Below are 6,000 nucleotides of genomic sequence, written 5' to 3'. Positions count from 1 at the left end.
AAGTCATATTGGGGAAGCCACTGCTGTTGTTTAGATGAAAAGAAATGATGTGCCTGTCAAATCAACGTCTAAATAATTGTGTTTATGCGCATAGGGTAATGCCCCTGTCAGAGGCTTCTGTTTGTAGTGCTCAGTGGTACAGAGACACACAACTGGTCACGGTATAGTGGCTGTGTGATGTCCAGCCATAAGGGGGTCATCAGTATCACGTCCCCATCCCTCTCGCAATCTCAGGGAAAGTTGAGGAAGAAAGAGGAGGAAAGAGCTGAAGAGAACAGGAGGTGAAGTGGAGTCCTGACCTCTGGGCGGGACTTAGCATCAGCGCTCCTGAGCCGGCCAGCACTGTGGCCACCTGCACAGACTTCCCTTCCACCCCTGGTGTGGAAGAGGCTCACAAGGTCCCACTGACCCACAGCGTTGGCATTTCATTTAGGCTCCGCCCCACAGTTACCTGGCAACAAGGTGTGCCTGACTCACTATAAAAGGGGCTGCTTGCCCCCCTCACTCTCCTGACCTCTTGCTTTTTCCTCTGTTCCTGCTGCCCCCTCCCCATTCCTCTCCCCCCCCCACATGCTCATGGCTGGTCTCTACTCCTGTCCCTCTCCCCCTCCCCCTCCCTCTCCCTCTCCCTCCCCTGCCCCTCCCCCTCCCCTCCTTATCCCTCTCCCCCTCCCTCTCCCTCTCCCCCTCTCTCTCCCTCTCCCTCTCCCCCTCCCCTCCCTCTCCCTCTCCCTCTCCCCCTCCACCTCCACCTCCACCTCCCCCTCCCTCTCCCCCTCCCTCTCCCCCCCTCCCCCTCCCTCTCCCTCTTCCTGTGGCGGGTACCTCAGAGGGGGAAGGGATGCCTGGTCATGGACCCACAGAGGCACCCCCCCCCTCTACACCTTACCACGCCTCCACCAAACATATTCCTGTCCTCTCTTATCTTTTTATAAAACACAACACTGAGGATTTATAGGCGGTGCATGGTTTCTAAGGGAGGGAAAACATTTAACTCAGTGGTATCTCTAGGAAGGTGCCCGTGTCTCTACAAACCAACCCTCACCATGCCTATGCTCCGATGAACAACCCTAATGAAAGTCACTGAGTCACGTGGGGGGGTGGCACGCGGGGGTGCTGGCTGGGAGAGGAAGAGGATATTAATGGGGCAGGACAAATGGTAACTGGGATAAATAGAATCGAAATGCCTTGTGCACATATAAAAATGTGATTGTGAAGAATCCCACTATTACACATAACTAATAATGCTAATAAAAGCATTCCAAGAGGCTGTCTCAGAAAACAAACAGAAACGCTAACTAACTGAAGAAGGGTGACCGCCGAAATGTTCTACGACTGCTGGGATAAGCTAGTCTTGAAATTTCCTCATTCTTTAAAAGTTTACGCTAGTTTAATAACGACTTAAGAACAGAACCCTTAAGCTCTCACAATTAAAAAGAGACCCTTAAACTCTCCCAGCTTCCGTCAATCACACAACACTTCAAAGTTTTTTTGTTTTGTTTTGTTTTGGAGACAGGGTTTCTCTGTGTAGCCCTGGCTGTCCTGGAACTCACTCTGTAGACCAGGCTGGCCTCAAAGTCAGAAATCCACCTGCCTCTGCCTCCCATGTGCTGGAATTAAAGGTGTGCACCACCACTGCCTAGCTCTGCAGGAACTGTGAACGCCCCGATGAAACAGTAATCACCGGCTCACGCATCGACTGTTCCCAGTGGGATTACCTCCACACACCAGAAAGTCATCAAGAACTGTCTCTTTAAACCTTCCACAAATTTTCCCTTATTCTGGTCCCTTGCGATGACACAGACTGGGACCTAAACTACCACTCACGTGATAGATTCAAATACATGAAACCACCATCACCCGTGATCTGCACTTGCTTTGACCACTTCCTGGTATGATGTAGTGTCTTTCTGCAGCACACAACTTTCTTGGAGTCTGAGGTGTAATTGAAGAAACCTGTGATCCAGCCAGTAGAAGAGGGACACCCCATCTCTTCATCACATCAGGTTTTTCATCAGTGAAGCCCAAAATAATGTTTATTCTGCTGGCAACACGATATGCACCTGGTTGATACTAAATCCGCTGCAAACCACACCTCCTAAGTCCTCTGGAGGTGTACTGCAGCTAATGCCCTCATATATGTTGTTTCTAGGACATAAATCCTGGCCTTTAAATGTAATCTCTTTAAAGTCATTCTTGTTAGGCATATGTTTTAATCTACTGATGTGACCATTTGACTCGGATCTTTGAGTTCACATCATAGCAAATTGGAACAGTTCCTTTGGTATTTTCAAATAAACCTCTAGTTGGAAAAGAATTTTTTAAGCTAGGGACATCTCTAGTATTCGTCCCTTTAATAACAATCTACTGGACAGTCGACAAGATGTCAGTACACACAATTACTGTTACATCAAAGATCCTATGTCACTTCATCTGGCAGTACACTGTGAGACTTTGACAAGAATTATACTCGAGGGGTGGGAGAGATGGCTCAGTGGTTAAGAGCACTGACTGTTCTTCCAGAGGTCCTGAGTTCAAATCCCAACAACCACATGATTACTCACAACCATCTATAATGGGATCTGATGCCCTCTTCTGGTGTATCTGAAAACTACAGTGTACTCATATAAATAAAATAAATAAATATTTTTAAAAAATCATACTCAAATTCAGGTTTCTAAGTCCCCAGCCCTTCCCAGCTCTGGCGCTGAACACCAAGCTGAAAAGGAAGCTTTCTGGGGTGGGTGTGGCGCCTATTCTGGGCCTTATGAACAACTCACGACCTATAGAGAATCGACAGCCATTTATTTGATAGTGCATTAGAGAACGCAATGATTATCATAGACCAGACTTGCAGAAGAAAAGCTAAAAGTTCGCAAACCACTCCCATCTGCCATCTTTACTCTTGGGTCCACGATTCCGGAGAGAGTTTGTATTCCAGTCTCACGTCTCCCAGGCTCCAGGATGTGACTTGAGAGACTTTGAGAACTAAAGGAGAAAAGAAAGCTAAAGGCTCTGTGCTCCTGCTGCCCCTCCTTTCCCCCTAGAGACCGCTCCTCGGTCAGTGGCCTCCTGTGTGCTGAGCCCCAGATAACCCTGCAGAGCCGCTGGCAGAGGGACAGACTTCTCTAAAAATGCCCTTGGAAACATGAACAGTGAACAAATGCCACATGAATTTAGTTACTGAAAAATCTTTAAAAGTGTGTGTGTGTGTGTGTGTGTGTGTGTGTGTGTGTGTGTGTGTGTGTGTGTGTGTGTGTGTGTGTGTGTGTGTGTGTGTGTGTTAGCATAGATCCTTGCTGGAAACCAGCAGAGGACACTGGACCTGTGGAGCTAATGTCAGGTGATCCTAAGCCTCCCGATATGGGCACTGAGATCTGAACTCTGGTCCTCTGGTCTGAAGAGAACTGTGGTCGCTTTATCTTGGAGGCGTCCCTCCAGCCCTCTCATCACGGTTTTGGAGGCCATGTGTCTCTATCTACCTAGTATTTATTTTCAGCACGGCAGTGGAACCTTACCTGACCAAAAGGGAAAACGAATGAACCCACCACAGAACACAGATTAACCACAACAGAGACGTCCTGGTAATTCTGTGTTTCGGGGCAGGCGGGCTCCCATCAGGTTCCTGTTCCTGCTTGGTTTAGGACACTCACATATGTGGTACACAGGAAGTTACCACCCAAACATGTTCCATTCCTGTCTGGACTGGAATATATAATGTGCTCTTTTGGATTACCCGGAGTAACATGTTAAAACTAATCTTGGGATGGCAAGATGGCTCAGTGTGTAAAGGTGCTTGCGGCCAAGTAGGTTGACCTGAGTTCAATCCCTGGAACCAACATTTGGGGGGTGGGGGGGAAAGAATTCCAAAAATAGAACTCTGACCACCATAGGTGGTCAGCTTACATATGCCCCAACACACACACAAACACACACACACACACACACACACACACACACACACATACTCCTCACATGCAATTAATGAATTTAAATTTTTAAATGGATAAAAAAAAATCTTTTCCATCAGAATTTTTTAAAACACCAATGCCTGGTCTATTTAAACTAGTATAAAAACTTTAAAAAAGGTTGAATATAGGATATTCCGCTCAAATACTAATTTCGTTCCAATTGAAGTGCTGTGTGAAAGCAGCTGTATAAATGAGGGTGGGTTTTGTGGCTGTCTTGTACTGCCATCTGGTGGTCATTACATATACTGACATCAGGCCTGATGACATTTCCTGAATTGGTCTTCACTTCTTTGCAGTATCTCAGGTTCCCCTGCAAGATCTCTAAAATGGTGCAGAAGGGATTATTACATAGTCCTTCTTAAATAAACATACATGTTTTATTAAGGATAATATTACTTATAAGTCACATTTATTTAAAGTATTTAGCCAAGTAATACATAGAAGATCCTTTTTATTCATTTGAATAAAGTTTACATTACTGACAAATCAAAACCACAAATTATTTTCTTTATTCCTTCAGTTCTTTACTCACTAGATATACTTTACTTACCGTTTTGCACGGTAGTATTTTCTTAGCACTCATTGGTATCAATTTCTTGCCACTTTCTGAAAAAAATCAGTTCTTGTTGCACTTTGAATACAAAGTGTGTCCACAGACTAGTGTGTTTAAAGCTTAGTTCCTGTGGGTGGTGTTTTTCTGAGAGGTGGTGGGCTCTTAAGGGCAGGACTGGGCAGGAGGAAGTAGCTGAGGACAGGGGTGTGAAGGTTGAACCTGGTGCCCCTTCCACTTCCTTTCTGCTGTTTCTGTCAGCCATTTGAAAGCTTCCTCCTCCTGCACTCACTTCTGCCCCTGTGGTGCTCTGCCTAAGCACACAGAGCCAAGCCCACCAGACAGAACCCTCCAAAACAGTGAGCTGAAACAAATCATCCCACCTTTATGCTGTTTTGGGCCAGCATTCTGCCACGGAAACAAGGAAAGTAACACCATCCTTGGGTTTTAAGTTTACTGTAACTTTTCTGCTGTCTGACAAATGTTTTACTTGGCCTTTATACTGTTTCACACTTTTTCTAATTTTTGTTAACCAAATAGTATCCATTAATTTGCTTTCTTTTTTCCTAGATAACCAATAGGTCATGAGGTAGCAAAATGTTGTAGACAAACCCTCATGATGGAATGGGCCCCAGACCTTATTAGACCCTCAAACCAACTGACTCCATGATGGAAGTACCATTCAAGGCATAAAATTCAGTACATAGGCAGCACCACCTGCTGAAATCAAAACAAAGACCCAGCCCATCATAGTCCATAATTCTGGGAAAGTTTCTAAATGTACTATTACTTACATAGTTCAGCGTATGGGTAATTATTCTTGTTAACTAAAGTATCTCAACCCAAGGCATGGTGTTTGAACTTAAAAGCTCACCTTGAGAAAGGTTTGGGGCTACACCTAAATCTAAGACACTCAGTTGAGTTTCTGGCCAGCTAATAAAAACTTTCCCTTGGCTTAAATCTATGCCCAAGCAGACTTCTCTGATGGCTATCAGCCCCTACCACTGATGACTTGAAATACGTGCATTAAGTCATAGTAATGTCCAAAACAATAAGAGACAGATGTTAAGAAGAAGGCATGGGAAAATGGGGGGCTAGCTGAGGAGCCAGGAGGAAGAGTAAGCCAGTGGAAGAACCAGGGAGAGACAAATTGAATTAAAGGTGTTTGAAATTTACATAAAGATATAAGCTTACTTCAAAACATACCTGTGTGCACACATATATATTGGGACATATATGTTACATCACATGGGGTGATGGTAGTCATGCCAAGAGTCATGCGCTTGTGTGTGTGTGTGTGTGTGTGTGTGTGTGTGTGTTAGTTGGCATCTAACAATACCTGGCAGGTGAAACCTCCCCTCGAGTTGTTGGTCACAGGGATAGATAAGGCTCCCAAAACAACACAAGCCCTTGGTTACCTCCCAGAGGTTGGTGTTACATCTAGTGCTAACGATACTACATGCTTTGGACACAGGACTT

Source organism: Apodemus sylvaticus, chromosome 13 (genome assembly GCF_947179515.1).
Source record: "Apodemus sylvaticus chromosome 13, mApoSyl1.1, whole genome shotgun sequence".
Classification (NCBI taxonomy): domain Eukaryota; kingdom Metazoa; phylum Chordata; class Mammalia; order Rodentia; family Muridae; genus Apodemus; species Apodemus sylvaticus.
This window is presented reverse-complemented; position numbering follows the sequence as displayed.